Source organism: Euprymna scolopes, chromosome 25, assembly GCF_053919585.1.
Source record: "Euprymna scolopes isolate OS-2025 chromosome 25, ASM5391958v1, whole genome shotgun sequence".
In the NCBI taxonomy this organism is placed as follows: domain Eukaryota; kingdom Metazoa; phylum Mollusca; class Cephalopoda; order Sepiida; family Sepiolidae; genus Euprymna; species Euprymna scolopes.
The window spans coordinates 22,366,281-22,385,592 of NC_136506.1; the positions used below are offsets into that span (position 1 = coordinate 22,366,281).

Here is a 19,312-nt window from a genome sequence, read left to right on the forward strand (position 1 = left end):
AAAATCTAAAGCGTGGTTATTGAGAAAAGTGCGAACAAACAATATATATTTTATTGAATTGCAGAAAAGTACTGTAAAATTATTAATGACATCATTGTTAAAATTTAATGATAATTTAACTTAAATTATGATTTTCCATTTTCCATTAACTTAACATCAACTATTGTAGCTTTTACTAATGCCAAAATAAACAAGCCGGGCATGTGGGGTCCCTCTCAACGAATGGAAAATTTACTTTCATCATGACTAATGTCTGTGCAAATGTTTTTAAAAATTCAAGGAGGAAAGTGCAAACAAATGAACGGACGAACAATTTTGTGGCAATGTTACTCCTATAATGCCCCCTAGGAGCAGGGGGCAACCGGAGTTATCCCTGAAAATCCGTTCTGGCAAAAATCTACTTTTACCATGACTAATGTTTAAACAAACTTACAAAAAATCTAAGGCATGGTTATTGAGAAAAGTGCAAACAAACAAACAGACAAATAGATGAAAGGAGAGTGACTTACTAGGTTCAATCTCACCTATATCCGGGGAACAGAAAAAAAAGAAAAAAAAGTCATATATACAGCAAAATAGAAATTAAAATTTATATATAGTCTAGTCTATTGTTTGTCCGTATGTCTTTTTTTTCTTTTTACTCTTTTTCATCCCAAACAAGGCATATTGCCATATGGATTTGGGGGCTACTATTTTTTATCATGTCTAACAAGTAATTATGCAGTGTTAGGTAGCAAGATGTTTATTCACATTACATTTAAAATTCTGCATGTTAGTATAGTTAACAAGACAGGAAACAGGGAGAGAATTCCAAAGTTTAGCAATCCAAGACAATAGTAGGTTTTCTGGCTACCAGGGCCCTTAATAGTGAAAGGGTGGGATTTTGTTGATTGTTGGGTTAGTCAGGAGTATGTACGTCGAAGGGGCACACATACTATGAGTTTGTCAGAGCACATTCCATTAAAGTACTTGTAAAAGAAGTTTAGGAATGCAACATTGATAAGACGGGGTAGAAGTTCAAGCTTAGTTGGTTGCTTGGTCACTTCACAATATAACAAAACACATTGGTTCTAATTAGTTAAGCAATGTTGAACCTGGTCAGTACCAAAAAGAGGCCGTATGGGGAAGGATGGTGAAACCGCTGTGTAAAAATTACAGCCTAAAGATGATTTTAACACGTCCTTCACTATAAATCGTTGTGTTGAAATAAGAGAGCAATTACCTGCTAGGTAGGAGCCTCGTTATCAACTTCGTGGTAAGGTTCTATGGAATATCGAAGATGCTACCGTTTTATTATGCTTTTTAAGTTGAGAATTAATAATTTATATTAGTTAGATTATTCAAACAACTGTTCTCATCTGATGTAACCTCTGACCTTCCTCAGGTGTATATTGTTGAATCGGTAATTGTATTGGAATTGGAAATTTAGAACAAAATGTGTAATTGTATCGGAATTAAGAAAAATATTGGAATCATCTCATCACTAAAATATGCTGTAATAATAGCTGGACGCCTGGCATTGTCCGGTCATACACTACGTTTAAACATGATATTTTAATTTATGCAGATTGTGTATGTATTATTATAGAATCAATCCTCTATTGATTATTATATATTACGAGAAATAATTTGCCCAGTGGAGTAATTTGCAAAAATAAAAAAAAATAATTTTTAAATAATAATAACGATAATGTCGTTCATCAAATTTCGTCAACTGATATTATGGCTTGACAAGGAATGCCCTAGAATAGTCAATTCTGATTAATATTTAGTTTTATTGTAAATTGAACTCATTTACGAAAAAAATACTGAGGTACACCTGAGCTTTAACAGCTCTACCACTAAGCTATATCTCTAGCAAGGTTTGACCATTATTCCTGATCTGAGATGGAACACGTACATCAAATCCGTTGCCAAGGCTACTAGAAAAATGGTGGGATCCTTCTACTGCTCTAGTAGTTATCTCACTGCTAATACAATTCTCTACCTGTATAAGAGCCAAGTACGTCCAAGGATGGAGTACTGTTGTCACATCTGGGCAGGAGCTGCTAGAGGCAGCTTACCCAGCCTTGACAGAGTTCAAAATAGACTTTGTAGCCTAGTGAGGGATGCCCTTTTCTCTTCCCTGCAATCTCTTTCCCACAGAAGAGACATTGCAAGCCTGTCTCTGCTTAATCGTTATTTTATGGCAACTGCTCGTCTGCGCTCCAATCTATGGTCCCCCCTGGCCTGACTTTCACGAAAAACAGTCGTCTAACTGAGACTCTATCAATAATTTCCCCATTCTTTATCATTCCATGTCAAATCCTCCAGGGCGTGACACCCATATCCATAGATTTGGCTATAATTTGCACTGCATATAGACAATATAGGAACTAAGAAATCCTGAATATTTGAGTACATAACTCCAAGCGGTTTCCGATTTAGAGCATTTTTTGTTTTAGTGTTGGGCGCATGATGTGATGCCTGGGCGGCAATTTTGTGATGTCATTTCTTTGAATATTTTCTGATTGAAGGGGTCATAATAGGGGTCAAAGTTTAAAAAAATTGAGCGTTTTTTTTTTTGTTTTTTTTTTTGCTCAGCATACACGTCCAAACACCCGGGCAACGCCAGGCACCCATGCTAGTATATATATATATATATATATATATATACTTAAAAATCATAAATAGCCACAAAATAAAGATGCAAGCTAACAACTCTTTTTTTGGTTAGGATTAACTAGAGACAATGAATGACGAGAAATAGAAACGAAAGTTCATGAATGATTCATGCCCTTGACAGCAAAAAAGACTCAAAGGAAATGGCTTGAAAAAAAAAAAAAGACAACAAAGAAAACATGGATAAAGCAATCTAGTGATCTAGACCAAATTGAAAACTGAATTGTACATGGAGTTCGTGAGTTCAATTCCTGGTGAAAGAACTAAAGAGACAAACAATTTTTATATATTTCTGCATGAAATATGTCCATAATTTAATTTGTAACCCCCGCCCCACGAGCGTCTTACTCAGCATTTATAATAAGAGCGACCAATCATGATGTCAATCACAACAGCCCTCCCCCCCACGTCTTATTTTACACCAAGTTGAACACACAGAAAAAGAAAGAAAATAGATGAAATTTAAAATCTTAATAGTCATGCCATGATATCAACACACAGACAAACCGCGGACATGTAACAGGTTAACAAGCAATTTATGTTGCAACCAATTGCCATGAAAATGAGTAGAGTATGATATGGCCATCATTAGATTAGGATATTAAATATTATTAGAAAAGGATTGAGAATGGACAGAATTTGATTATCTAAGAAGATAGCTAAACAAGAATTTGTTAACATTAGACTTGAAGACGGCCATGATCCAGTTGGCTTGGAAGCATCCTTGTGGCATTTGGTTCCAATTATGGGATGCTCTAGGAGATAAATTTTCTTCCTAGAAGTTTGTTTACTTTTTGGTACAGAGAGAGAGAGAGAGAGAGAGAGAGAGAGAGAGAGATTTCTATGTTATAGTTTTAGTCATAAAGGAGCATATATGTATATATAGTAGTCATCCACAAACATACTGTTTTGCTGTATCACAGCTCATTAGTGTGGCTAAACTTGCGCCCATTCTGAGTCAAAGACCTAACTAACAACCATCTCGTTGATAGTTGACAGCATTTTCACTGCTACTTTTAAAGTGCTCGATTTGTTTGTTTATTTACAAACAAAGAGTTTTGTGTGTGTGTATATATATATATATATATGTATATATATATATATTCATTAATATTATGTCCTGCTGGTACAGGAACAGATGGCTACGATTCTCCATCTATCTCTCTCCCTCAAGATATTCATGGTTGCACATCATTTTTGATGTTGTCAGCTGTTCAGACTGTCGACGTATGTTTCTTGCTGTCCTCCTTTTCTTCTTCTACTCACGATTTATCCAGACATTCTTTGCTAGTTGTCAGAAAGTAGTTTTATGACGATCAAGTGCCACCTATCATATATGTGTGTGTGTGTGTGTCTGTCTGTCCATGCACGTACACACTCCCCTATAAGTGGAGTACTTTATTTGAGGAAATGATGGTTGCCACTTAGCATAACAAAATACTTTTCAATAAAAAAGAATCGAGTCCTCTCAATTATCAGTATTGTAAAAGTTGTATTTAAAAACAAATCAATATATTCATTGACATAATAGCTTCCATTCTGAGCATACCAGTTATTATAGGTGCAACAGGGCTTACGAAGAAGAACCTGAAGTCCTACCTAACTAATATTCTTGGTGAACCAAGTGCAAAAGAGATCCAGACAACTGCACTTAAGGGAACAACGAGGATACCAAAAAGAGCTCTCGGTTGGTTTCAATAAAAAGCAGGGCAATGTTGGCAGCTGGTTTGTTACAATCTTCACAGACAGAAAATTAAAAAAAAATGTAATGTTTTGTTAGCTGAGATAGGACATGACATCTGGAACCAGCTAGTTGCAGTCTGTTTCAAATTTCTGGGTTGACGTGCTTTCTTGTTAAGTTACATTGATACGTTATCAACCAACAAAACAGCTGTCTGTCGATTACTATATATATATATATATATATATATATAGGTATTTCAAAATTATTATCATAATAATAATGTCAGCCCCTTTAAGAACTCGGTTCTTATTGTTGAGTCCTTTAAAGTTCAAATGTAAGTCGATCACTTAAGCTTCCATGTGCAGATCATGATGTTATAATCATTAGATCAATCTGGCCGGACGTCTCGACATTTAATAATAAATGTTTAAATTTCAACTGTATTTCTTGCGATTAACATTGACCATGTTGTTTGTTCTTTGCTAATGGCTTCGTGGCCAGGTTCGAATCTCCCGATCGGCTGTAATCGTAACTCACGGTACTGATGATTCCCAAAAGGATGAAACACTAGTGTCTGTAGGTATTTTAAAATTATAATAATAACAATATATATCTATTATATATATATAAATCCGTAATTCTGTCTGTTTGTTTGTTTGTTCACAATTTGATTAATATATACAAAACTTCTTGCTGAAAACGGTTATCTATATAAATTTTATTTACTATAAGATTTTCTATATAAATAAATAGCATCACGATCAATATATATACACAATATTGAAGGCAATGTACATAATAGAACTAATCTAATTTGCATATTATATTAAAGAAAATCTTTTTAAATAATTCGCTCAATTAAAATTACTGATTATAGTAATGTAATTGATATAATTGTTCTATTTAAGAGTATTATTTAAAGTTAATTTATTTAAATTATTTTAATTCAAGTTATTTTGTACTATTTGCTAAACTGGCACATTTTAAGTAATTTTCACTGATATTTCACTTCCGGTTATGACCGGATATAGTTTTTAACCAAATCGAGAGATTTGGTGATAAAATGATTTGTTTTAATTATTTATTTTCTATAAATGTAAAAGTTACAAATATTGATAAAAAAAATAAATAATTAGGCTAAGGATGATTTTATTTTTTGACAAAATATTTTAAATCGTTAGCCCTCTATTAAAGTCTCGGCTATAAATGTCGATTCATTGTAAGGTGTGAGCACGTTTACCAAAAGGTTAAAATTTATTTCCTATGTACGATTTTAAAATCATTTTTCACTTATTCACTTGACTGTCTGAATTTTATTATCGTTTCCATAATACTTTGAAAAAGAAACAAGGTAAAGTAATGCTTTTTATATCAGATATATTCCTACGCGGTTTTTTTTTCACTTTTTTTTCTTCGATTTTCTTTTGAGAAAGATCTTATGTTTTCCTGTCTGGGTAATTGATTTAGTTGATATATATTTGTGTGGGGGAGTTTCGACGTAATTATGGGGGTTTTTTTTCGGGAGGAGGGGGGGTGTCGCTTTATGTCTCAGCGTCACTCAAAGAAAAATAATTGCAGAAGTACAAAAATGCGGGTGTTTTTATCTGTTTAGTACTTCTGCAGTTTACGAACCGTGCTATTTTTTAGATATGATTTACAAGTGTAATTCAATTTTTGCCGTATCTTTTGTTTATTAAATTTTTATGTGAAAGTCCTTCCTTTATTAAAAATGGGGTACTTTTTATATACACAACCAAGCATAGTTTATCCGCAAAAATCCTAATTTACATTTTTGGGAGCAACACAAACTGAAAACGGACCTGTACAGTTTTTTTTTCTACGTAATGTAGAACTTTCGTTTACATTTTTACCAGTGGTACAAGAAATGTCGTTTACCCAGAAGTTTTGGTTTTGAACCTGTAATTACATAAATATTAAAAGAATGCCAATTAGTATTGTGTAATACAAATATATCCGTAGCAAAGCTCGCGTAAATCGGCTAGTATATATATATACATGTATATATATATATATATATATATATATATATATATATATATACGAGCAAACAGTTAATAAAACATGTTAAAAAACATGAAAAGGGGACAGCCCTTATCATGTAACATTTCCTCAAAAGAGGTTTATTAGATTAATATCTTGAAAACTACAAAATGCAATCATTATATATAAGAGCAAACAGTTAATAAAACATGTTAAAAAACACTGTGAAAAAGAGTTAAAAACATATTTAATCTGAAAAGGAAACACTTAACAAGTGGATAGTCCTTAATCCGCGGAGTTTCGAAGAAATATTTTCCTTCTCATCAGAGGGTAGGAATTAGCAAAATGCGGGATCGGATTTTGCATGCAAAAGTATTTGATCTTACTTGAAAACAAAAAAAGTGAAGCAGAGGAAATATGGTGAAGAAAAAGGTGATTACACATGAATGGATAGTCTGGTGGAAGATAAATAATCCAGTGACGGTAAAATCCAAATATATATATTCGAAACACCCTCCCCTTGACTAGAGAAACAAAACTAGAATCAGACGGTCAAGCTTTTATGTGCTTTAGACTTAACATGCAACATAACATTAGTTACTTTTATTTTCTCTACCGTTCTCCCTCGACCCAGGACTGTACCCTAAGTTGCTGACCATTCCAGGACTGTACTACAAGTTGCTGACCGTTTCAAGTCAAAAATGTTGGAAGGGCCATATTCAAATAGATCTTTACCTTAGTGCCCCTCCTGTTACTAACCCTACACTCATGTTTTCTATCATTCACACTGAGGAAGATCGAAGGATCGGTCGAAAATTGTGGTTTTGAAGGGAAAATTCTTGTTTTTTTTTCAAAAGACTTTTTGTAATCCTACACGTCAACACACAGGAAATAAATACAGATAAAAAAAATTATATATTTTTCGTATTGATTTTTTATTCATATATATATATATATATATATATATATATATATATATAGACTTGTATGTAATATACTGAGTTATACTGAGTTCGTGTAATTCAGTAAATTTTCATATACGAATAAGTTTTAAGCTAAAAAGAGATGACTTAAAAAGTAAGCTACAAAATTATCATATTTCATAATTGAGCATTAATATACTGTATAAACAAAACCAAGACTTCAAAAAAGTTGTTGATAGCAACAGAAAGTGTATTTCCTTTTAAGTTACAATTGTTTCCATACCAGTTCGACAATTTCAAACATTATGGCGTTTGAAAATTTCTTCAGACTTCTTCACATGCTTCTTTTCCGTTAAGGGAATTTTCTTTAAACAATGTTCTATTGTCAAGAGTGTTTTTATTCAAGAAGTCTGAAGAAATGCTGGTTGTGAAAATTTTCAAACGCCATAATGTTTGAAATTATCGAACTGGTATGGAAACAATTGTAACTTAAAATGAAATACACTTTCTGTTGCTATCAACAACTTTTTTGAAGTCTTGGTTTTGTTTATACAGTATATATCATATTCAGCTTAATATCCATTTTACATGCTGGAATATGTTGGATGGCTCTAAGTAATTGGCAACCAAAGTAACCTATTTCTGGCCGGATCTTTATTTTTATCATTTCCTTGTATGCTTTTATTAGTCTACCACTGCAAACTGACCCTGCTAACATAACTGTTCTCCAGTTACTAACCCAAGAATTCTCATCTATTCTTTCAAGATGGCCATAATACTGAAGTCCCAAGCCCTGCATGCATTTCCCTAAAATATCTAGATTTAATCTTCATCTGAGCTCATCAAAACTGCTTATCTTTAAGACTCACATTACACATCTATCATATCATTCTCATATCGTTTTTCATCATGCAACGCATGTCCTCAGCCTTCACTGGCAATGCTCCGCTTCCATATATCATCGCTGGGCTAGTCACATCGTCTGCTGTCAGCGAGGCAATCTCATTAGAGAGCCCATCGATCTGATTCCCCGTTGAAACTGGAAGAAATGGTGTGATGGCTAAAAACGTGGCTCAAAACTGATTCTGGGTTCGCTGCTGAAACAGTGACTTTCTGTTGATAATGTCAGCATTGGTGATTGATCATCAGGCTTGGTCAGCTTTCATGTAAAATGCAGTGAATTCATTGGAAGGAGCCTGCTTGACCAATTCAGAGTGAATGCAACCTCAAGACAAGATACAAGGGGCGTGCAATAAGTAATGCCCCTGACCCACTTCCAGTTGTCTGATCTAGCTGAAATTTTGCATGTGTAATGATTTACAGGTTATGTGGCAGATTACAGCTCTGAACTAATTGTGGTTTCTGTTTTACAGGTGTTTGAACTGAGTCAGGTGTGAAATGGAGCCTGTTGAATGTTGAGCAGTGATCCGGTTTTTGTATTTGAAAGGACACACACCACAATAAACTTTTGATGAAATGAAAGAAACTAATGGTGATAATGCCTCATCATATGAGACGCTGGCATCATAAATTCAAACATGGCCGGAAGTCTGTAGAAACAGCTCCCAGACCTGGTCGCCCCCTTCTGCCATTGATAAGGCATCTGTCCGTCAAGTTGAGGCTGCCATTTTGGAAGATCGGCGCATTACTATTCGCCAAATAGCCCAAGATGTCAAGATTAGTACAGGGTCTGTGGAAACTATCATTCATGACCATTTGCATATGCATAAGGTGTCTGTCAGATGGATTCCCAGGTTGCTCACATCATTCCAGAAGTGTGAACGCATTGAGTGCTCGAGGATGAATTTGGAGATGTGCCAAGAAGATGAGTCAAAGTTTTTCAAAAGACTAATTATACAGGATGAAACCTGGATCCATCACTATGATCCAGAGACCAAAGCCCAGTCAATGCAGTGGAAGCACTTGGACTCACCACCTCCAAAGAAGGCAAGGGTGCAGCCCTCCGCTGGTAAGATCATGCTCACAGTCTTCTGAGACCAGGATGGAGTAGTGATGACAGATTTTCAAGGGTACCACAATTACAGGAGCCTATTATGCTTCACTTTTGAGGAAATGTTACATGATAAGGGCTGTCCCCTTTTCATGTAAGTATAAAAATAGAGAGAATTAGTTGAAATGAAAATGAAATAGAATAAACGAACTTCGAACCTCGTAATTTAGGTTTAGAAATAGATTACGAGTTTAGAAATAGATTACGAGAGAGAATTAGCAAATGGAATGTAAAAACAAACCATTGTTTAGCTTAGAGATAAAATAGTTTTAAGAAAAGAATGTGCATTGTCAATTCTGTTATGAAATTGAATTGAGGAATACAACTATAGGATAATTTAATAAACATGTTTTTAACATATTGGAAATATAGGTTAAAATTCTTTTTGTAAACAAAGGAGAGTGTTTTGGACACGCATTTTCAGAAAACGTGGAAGAAGACACATGTTTTAACATGAGTATGACGTCATGGAAAATGGGAAGTTCTCGATATAGTTAGAAACTTTAGAATTAAGCAGAGAGAGTCTGAGGACGACAGACGACAGTCTGGAGTCCAGAGATGGGCAGTCGAACGTCTGGAAGCGAGACGGTCACCTTTGAAACATCGAATGTAAAACTTTGAATTCCTGACTAAGAAAACCACCGACCGGAAATAAACTAAGAAAGCCATCGACCGGTCGAAGAAGAAATAAACGCATCATGTGTTTTTATAAACGTCGTCTTTGTGTTGTAATTCTACCAAAAGGTAAAGTGAAATTGTCATTATATGTCTTATATATCCTGTGTTTTAAAATGCCTTCACATACACAATGTCTCAACATCTCATATCTACAATGTGAACACTAAGACTGTCTCAACACTGTCTCCTCACTCTAAGAGCTTCTACTACACTTCTAAGTATGAACATTTTATATATATGAATCTCTTCATAACACAAACACAGGACGCAACATCTCTCTTAATAAGACTCTCTAAGACTCATTTTTAATAAGACTTAATAACAACGAAGAATAACAATAACAACAAGAATAACAAGAATAATCATAATAATAATAATAACAAAACGTAACAAAAATTAAGGGAAGCTATCAAAATCAAGAGGTGGTGCAAGATCAGCAAAGGTACTCTCCTCCTGCAGGTCAACGCTCTGATCCACAACTCACATGTCACCAGATCAGAAGCACGGGCGTGTGGTTATTAAATTCTCCCTCATCCTCCCTACTCTCCTGACCTTGTACCCTCTGACTTTCACCTCTTCCCAGCCATGAAGTTGTTTTTGAAAGGAAAGCGTTTCCCAGATGATGCAGCCTTGATTTCTGAAGTCACGTCATGATTGGAGGACCAACCTGAGATGTTCTACAAAAATGGTCTCCAGAGCTGCATCAAACGATGGGAGAAATGCATAACTCTGGGTGGTTCCTATGTAGAGAAAGACTAATAACTGTGCCAAGTTTCGTTGCTCTACTGCTATGGGAAGTGGGTCAGGAGCATTACTTATTGCATTACTTTGCCATACAGATACACTTAGTTCACATCTGAGTTTTCATCTGTCACCACACACTTCTTGCACATAAATTGCTTATCCGATTTCAACCAGTATTTCCATGACATACCCGATGTTTACAGATACGACAGAAAATTTAATTTTATTTAAGAAACTAATTTTTTATTTTATCCTCTACTCTTGATATGACATATAATTATTTTTCATACACATATATTTATATACTTATCAAATAATAAATATGTAAATTGAAAACTTAACATGCCCCTTATTGCATGGCGTTTCAAAGAATAGCTCTTATCCTCAAAGGAAAATAGTTAACAAAATAATAATTATATATAAGCTATAATTTTGCTGGTGTACGGCACAATCATGGTGACACACTGGTTCTCGCCAGATCACCGAAGTTAAGCAACGTTGAGCCTGGCCAGAACCAGATGGGTGACCATTTGGGAAGGCTAGGCGCTGTATGTACCTTCTGGGAAGGTTTGGCGTGGGGCCAGCACCCTCACCCTGTAAAAAGAACTCCTCGCTACAAAAGCATCTACAAAGTTGTAGATGGCTTATGCCCCTCCAGGGGCTCAAGGCTATGGATGGATGGATAATTTTGCTTATTCGCACAGAAATTGAAAATTCAAAATATGAAGCCAATAGTAAATTTTCCTGTGAAAAATTTTTTTTTCTGCACTGTTAAGAATTATTATTATTATAATATTATTTATCTGGAATTTGCTTGTGTTTATCGATCAAGCACTTGGATTATTACAATTATTATTGGACTATTTCATTTGCAGTTCTACATCGAACCAACAAATATTTTCTTTGAATATGCAACAGTTTTTTTTCTTTGGATTGTACCACATTTTCAATTTTCTTCATTGAACTTGGACTTCATTTGGAATATCGTTTGGACATAGACACTTTTGCATTATTATCAACTTTTAAAGAAATATGGTTTCTCTCATATTTCTAAGCTTCCAATTTCTGTGCTAACTAGCAAAATTATAGCTTGCCTATAAATATTATTTTGATAAGTATTTTTTCCTCTGAGGATAAGAAACATTCTTTGAAACTCCATGGAATAAGGAATATTGTAAATTTGTATTCATTGTCGAATAATAAAATGCTGTAAATTCTAATTAACAGAGTTTAAACTTATTTTCTTATATCAATGCTCTATCGCGAATATTGAGCTTTTTCATCTGTTTAGAATTGTTCTATAATATAAGTACTGATACTTATACTAGTTTTAAGGTTATAGAATTATTCAGTTTCTAAAGTTTAACTTTTTTTAAATATATTATTAAATAATATATATATATATATATATATATATATATATATATAATTATTTAATAATAAATATATAATTACTACCCACAAACTTATTCATATGTATATCAATATATTCTGTAGATGTTCAGTATGAATGGAGACGCTTTGATATTATTGTACCTATTTACAATGCCTCCCCACGGGACAGAGTTAGACACCAGGGTCGTTTTTTAACGTGGAGAAAAGGTACAAAAATAAAAATTGTCTCAGTCGTGAAGGATTTCTCCTCCACTGAAAGAGAACGAGAAATGGAAGTGCCACATCTGAAGAACAGATACTACACTTTGATCTTGGCCAAAAGGCAGCGATATTATTGCAGCTTTCTTGTTAAAACTGCAAAAATATTTATTGAAGCAAGCCCGGTCTTAAAGTACGCTTAAATATGATATTTTAATTCTTGCAGATTTCGTAGATATTATTATAGAGTTAATATTGTATCGATTTTTATATGTTATAAAGTTGCGATTTCAAAGATAAAAAATATATCCATATGACTTGGGTGCATTAGCTTGAATCGGAACCGAAATAAAAACTTATGAATAATATATATATATATATATATATATATATATATATATATATATATGAGCAAACAGTTAATAAAATATGTTAAAAAACACTTTGAAATGGGTTAAAAACATATTTAATCTGAAAAGGAAACACTAGATAAATGGATAGTCCTTAATCTGCAGAGTTTCGAAGAAATACTCTCCTTCTCATCAGAGGGTAGGAATTAGCAAAATGCAGGATCGGATTTTGCATGCAGAAGTATTTGATGAAACAACAAGTAAGTCAAATATATATATATATATATATATATATATATATATATATATATATATATATATATATATATATATATATATATATAAAACTTGAGTTCCTTCAGCCATAATCGAAACCAAAACTTATGAAGAATTCTTGATAAAATTATGTATAAAAAATATAGATGATTTAAGTGTTATCAGCTATAGTTGAAACCGAAACCAAAACTTATGAAGAATTCTTGGTAAAATTATTTATGACAAGAAATAGAAGAACGTAACAATTAAACGACCCGGATGTAAACGTGACACACAAAAGAACACACACGCTATCGTATTATTAAACCCTAGCAGTCATCTGTAGGAAATAGATCGAAAGCTGTTGATCTAGCTGAGATTGATACAACTACAATAAATATGAAGGAAAAAATGCTTAATTAACAACTTGAATTGCAGTCTCATGGGAAATAAAACAATAGCAAAAAAGAAATGAAAAACAAAAACACAAAAAACAATGAATCTTTAATTTCAGTTTTAGTTTTTTTTATAATATTAATTAACAAGTAAAAAATATGAAAGCACCTCAGATGTAAGAGTTCTCTTTGAAACGAAAGCGACAAATTAAATTCAATTATAGAAATCATCGGGTTGTGTCCAAAATAACTTGCTGTGCAATGAAAATAGTTTTAAAAAAATCTAGAAGCCATGTTTTTTTTTTCGGGGAGGGGGGGGGTAACGAAGATCGTGAACAGCCGAAAGGATAGAACGGATGAAAGAAGGAACTGATTTTTTGTTTTCTTTCCTCCCGGTTCTTTTAATAAGGAAACACATTTACAAAGCAAAGGAAATTGCTCAAAGTATTGTGTTCTTCTTCTCGCATGATTTTCTCTTCGTTCTTTCCGTCTTGGAGATAATTGAATTCGTAAACCTTGTCTGGCATAATTGTCTGTGAATAGAAGCGAAGAAGAAAAGAAAACTGCGGCACTAGCATTTTTACATATAACACGGTAAAAGCCTTATCAGTAGACGGCACACTTGTAGGCTTTCAAATTATATCCACATGTCTGAGAGGCAAAAAACGACTTTGCAAGAGACATTAACAATCTGATTTACAATTACAATGTTTAAAAAAAAAAAAAAGTGTTTCTTTTTGCAGGAGAAATCGGTTTAAAATTAATAAAACTAAATAAAGATTGACCCTATTTACTTGCCTTCCCACCGGGGCCATTTTTTTTTTTTTTTTACCTTTGCAATTTTGTAATTATATATATATATATATATATATATATATATATATATATATATATATATATATATATATATATATATATATAGAGAGAGAGAGAGAGAGAGAGAGAGAGAGAATAAATGACAAAAGTTATATTCCCAAATTCATGATGTTGACCATCTTATAATTTATTCCTTTAATTCAGTTGACTTATACAATTCTTTACAGTATCTGTTTCGTAGCGCTAAATCAATCACTTAATAATTATATCAATTAGTGAATCTATTATGCCTTTAACTCATCAGAAGAAAAAGCAGCAATCAATCCGTCAAAAGGAATTGAAATGTGATTGACAATGTAAAAATCCGAATATATATATATATATATATATATATATCTATATACTTGCCCGAGACTGAATGACAATCAATGAATGTTTCACACTCCAATATTTTTATTGTCATAAAAATCAGTGAAATCGCCCATTTTTCAATCAAGTCGATTGCTTGCTTGCTCTAATTGGGGACTCATCGTAGTACATCGGGAGGAAAGCTCACATTCTTCTCACTGTGGCTTAATTCACAATACAATATAGTCTACATCGAACTGTAGAGGACTTCCTGCTGATAATGATTTGACTTTAAGTTTAAAATGAAAAAGTCAAGTATCATGGTTCAATTGTGCTTTATCAAAGAACCTTCTATTGCTTTTACATGTCGAGCCTTTTGACTTGTGTGAAATTAAAAAAAAAAAACATATGTAGCTTTGAGTAACTTTTCGACTCTAATAGCTTCTTTTTTTTTTTACATGGGTGTCACCGCTTATCAAGGCCCAGAGGCCACTCGAGGATAAGGGTTAATAGGTATACATTAGTCATTGTGATTTTAGCATAGTAAACAGTGGGAATTTTGTAACTTGGATTACTTAGGGGGACGATTCAATTAGAACTTGTTCACATTAGACTTTTTTTTTTTTCATAGGCATCAACACATTATCAAGGCCAAGAGACCACTCAAGGATAAGGGTTAAAGAGTGTACAGTAGAAATTGGACAATATAATAATCATTAGTAATGAAAATTTGTTAAATTTGATAACTTATATGGAACGGCTCATCAAGAACTTATTTACGTTAGACTTGAAGACAATCATATTGTAGTCAGCCGGAAACCAATTACCTCTGGAATTCTTTCCCTGCTCCTGTTTCCTTAATTGAACGTACATGTAGAAAATTGAATATAATGTGAACAAATATCTTGCTGTCTAACTCCCCACACTAGTTACCGGTTATAAATCCGGCCCTCATAGTTCAGTGGCAATACACCTTGCTTAGAGGTGAACAAAAAAATTTTCTCTTTTACTGAAAAAATCTATTTCTAAAAAAGGAACTTTTAACTTCAGAATTGAATTTGCTTTTTCTTTATTGTATACGAAAGGTTGAATTTAGAACAAAAAATATTTTTTTCTTGCTATATTTTCGATTAAATTGAAGGTGAAAGAAAGAATGTTTTTGGCCAATTTTTTTTTATATTTGTCGTCCGAGACGTCGAGCTTGAAAACAATACTGATCTCATCAGGATCCGTTGCGTCTGTCAAAAGTTTTTGGCAGACATACATACATACATATATTTAAACAGACAGGTGAGATTTATATTATAGACTAGCCTGGGTGCCCGGCGTTGCCCGGGTGTTTGGAGGTGTGTATTAAGCCAAAAAAAAATGGTAGTAGGCAGGCAGGCAGGCTCGAACCCATACCGCGAATGGGAGAAAAGAACATGAAAAAAAAAACATGACGCCTTTACCGTTGCGTCCATCACCAAACCAGAAGTGGTGAAGGTTTAAATCAAGGCTAGTCAATCGAAAAGTGGGGATGACTTTCGAAAATATCGGGACCCCCTCTCTGTAGAGAAATGCCCAGTTGAGAGTGAAGGAAAATGTTTTTAGCCAATTTTTTGATATTTGTTGTCCGAAGAGTCGAGCTTCAAAACGATACTGATCACGTGAAAATCTGTCGCCTCTGTTGAAAGTTTTAGGCATACATACATACATACATACATACATACATACATTTAAACAGACAGGTGAGATTTATATTATAGATGGAAGGTTGAATTTAGAACATATATTTGCGATTAATGTTAAAGTATACCTTTTTTGAAAATGGGAGTCACCACTTATCAAGGCCCGAAATCCACTCGAGGATAAGGGTTAATGAGTGTCCGGTCATCATTGAGACAACAGCATATTTATAGTTAGTGGTGGAAATGGGGTAGAAAGGGATTATTTAGGATGGCGTCTCAACAAGTACTTGTTTCCATTGGACTTGAAGACGACCATATTGTAATCAGCTGGAGAGCAGCCAGTGGAACAGTTCCACAGGCGGTCAGTTCCACGAAAGAAGCTTTATTCATGGAAATTGCGTTTAGATTAAGACACAGATGGATTGCTAGGTTGTTTACGACCGCTTTGTTTTCTTGTATATTTCTACTAGTTAATAACTTTTCACTATCACAAATGTGTTAATACACAAATCATAGTTTTTGCAAAATCATAATTGAAAATAGTTCAATGTGAAATCATTCAAACTCGAAAAAGAGAGTCGGTTATTCTGCAGGCGCTAATTCCTAATCAATTTGTTTTCATGCGCGCAAATGTGTATTGTTTTCTGGTATTTAAATAAGATAGAAAATCGCTTGATCAAAAATGATTCAGACATTAAATCGAATCTAAATGTACGTTTTTAGGATTTTAGTGATAAAATTAATATGTATTTATATATAATTGATTAAAAAACAATGAAAACATTTAAAAGAAAAAAAAACAAAAAAAAAACTTATTTTAAGCATCTTAGAATTACTCTAAAATCTCCGTCTAATATTACAACTAGAGATTTAGTCATGAAGTTGAATGACCATATAATGATGATTATAAAAAGTGTGTGTATACACACACACACACATATATATATATATATATATATATATATATCTGATGATGATGATTGCAACGTCTTGTCAGACGAGTGCCACTCCCTCAGACACTTAAAGTCCATAAGCCCAAAAATGACTTTTTTTTTTTTTTTTTTTTTTTAGTCCTACCGGTGAATTCACATGCTCAAGCATACATGAAACTGAAGACGGTCATTGAGGTCAATTATTACATGCTGCCAGCATTTCAAGCTTCCATGCGACACAACTTTTCCATCGCCACAGGACCATTTTTATAGACAAATGCCTGAGGGAGTATCTATACACAGATGATGTTACAGAGTCTTAGCTTTATACAACAGCTAAGTCTCTATCTCGGTTCAAAATGTTGAGACTCAGCAACAAACAAGAGCAACATAGCCAGCAACAAGTTAAACTGCAGACCAGCTTAATGCGGGTACTGGTCTCCTGCTTTATGGTTTTTTAAATCAGAGATTTGCTTCTCCTATAAAGATTGCCTTCACCACGGCTTATGGGAGCCCTCTCCACTTAACACACGTACATAAGCACAAACACACAGTGCTAGTTGGCTGTTGACCCCGAAAAAGGGTTCATTCGCCCTATTGAAAGTCTTGCTTTTAATCCTTCAGGGAGACTAGCCACCCTCCTCACCAAACAAGTCTGGTGGGGGAACCAGTTTAGTTTATACACACACACACACACACATTAATTGAAAGATGAGGAATAGGAATTATATATAACTTTATTATATCATTAGAACAATAAGGAAAAATAAAGAAATGAAATTTTTCTTATTGTACTGATGATATAATAAAGTTAAATACAATTTTTATTCTCATTTAATATTGTTTGCTCCTCTTAATAGTGTTGAGCTTTTCTTATCTTGATAAGTTTTTTTGTTAAAGATTTACTCTTTGATAACATAATTATATATATATATACACACACACACACACACACACAAATCTATATATAACATACGCACAAACAAATCTATATATAACATATGCACAAACATATATATATATATATATATATATATATATATATATATATATATATATATATATATATATATATACACACACCTATACACTGCGTGTCAAATTATTAACGAGATAACATTTTTTTTTTACCAGTTTCAATAACTTAGCGGTAGTTTCGCATCAAAAGCTTGGAAATGTTGCCAATGCTGAGCTGCAGATACTGTGAAATTTTCGTACTGTTCCACACAATGCCATCGTAATTGTTGAATCCATGGTTTTTGAGGTGTGTCAAATTATTAACAAGGTAGTTTGTTTCAAGAATAAAATGGGTCGTAAAGGTAGTTTGAGTAGTTCTGAAAAGAGTACTATTACAGAACAGCTAGCAAAAGGTAAAACTACCCTTGAAATATCGAAAATGATAAGAAGTTACAATAAAATTGTGAAGAACTTTGTCAAGGACCCTACAAAGGTACATAAGATAGCTGATAAAGGTAAATCTAGAGTTGTTTCACGCCGTTCTCTACTCCAAATTAAACGTGAAGTTGTTAAGAACCCTGAGCAGACAAGTCGAGAAATCTTTGATCAAGCCGGATTGAAGAATAGCTTCAAAAAGTACTCGATGTCGCTTTCTGAAAGAAGTGGCAAAGTCTGTTAAGCCTGTGACAAAGCCTCCATTAAAGCAACATCACATACAAAACCTATAGAAATGGGCAGAATACAACATGAAAACAGAATTTTTCAAAGTTTTGTTCACGGATGAATGATTTGGGCTGGGACTATCGGAGATACTCAAGTTAGTCCACAGAGAGTCCCAGAAGGCGTAAAAATGACATCAAATGCTTACATAGCTTTTCTGAAGGAGCATGTTGAACCATGGCTGAAGAAGCAACGGTTGACTTTCAGAAGAACCATTATTTTTATGCAGAATAATGCTCCCTCACATGCAGCAAACAAAAGCAAAGAGTATTTGCAACAAGTGGGGTTCTCTGGGCTACAGAAGATGGAGTGACCTGCGAATTCACCAGATTTGAACCCAATTGAGAACCTTTGGAGTATTATGAAGCGACAGCTCTATGCAAGTGGACACAAATTAAAGAGCAAAGATGAGTCGTGGGATGCTCTTGAAGAGGTATCACGAGGAATAACTTGACAAAATCACAAATTTTACTTATTCTGTGGACCAACGTCTTTTGCAAGTCATTCATAAAAAATGATCGCATACCCCTACTAATTATGTCAACATAGAAATTGCTATGTAGTTATCATATTC

General features: G+C 33.7%; 1 protein-coding gene and 1 pseudogene across 1 annotated transcript in view; both read right to left on the minus strand.

Moving 5' to 3' along the window:
• Nucleotides 1-19,312, minus strand: part of LOC145247284 (all trans-polyprenyl-diphosphate synthase PDSS2-like) — a 654,453-nt gene that overhangs the window by 121,905 nt on the left and 513,236 nt on the right. The gene's annotated exons all lie outside the window — the stretch shown is intronic.
• Nucleotides 12,225-12,432, minus strand: LOC145247706 (U2 spliceosomal RNA; annotated as a pseudogene).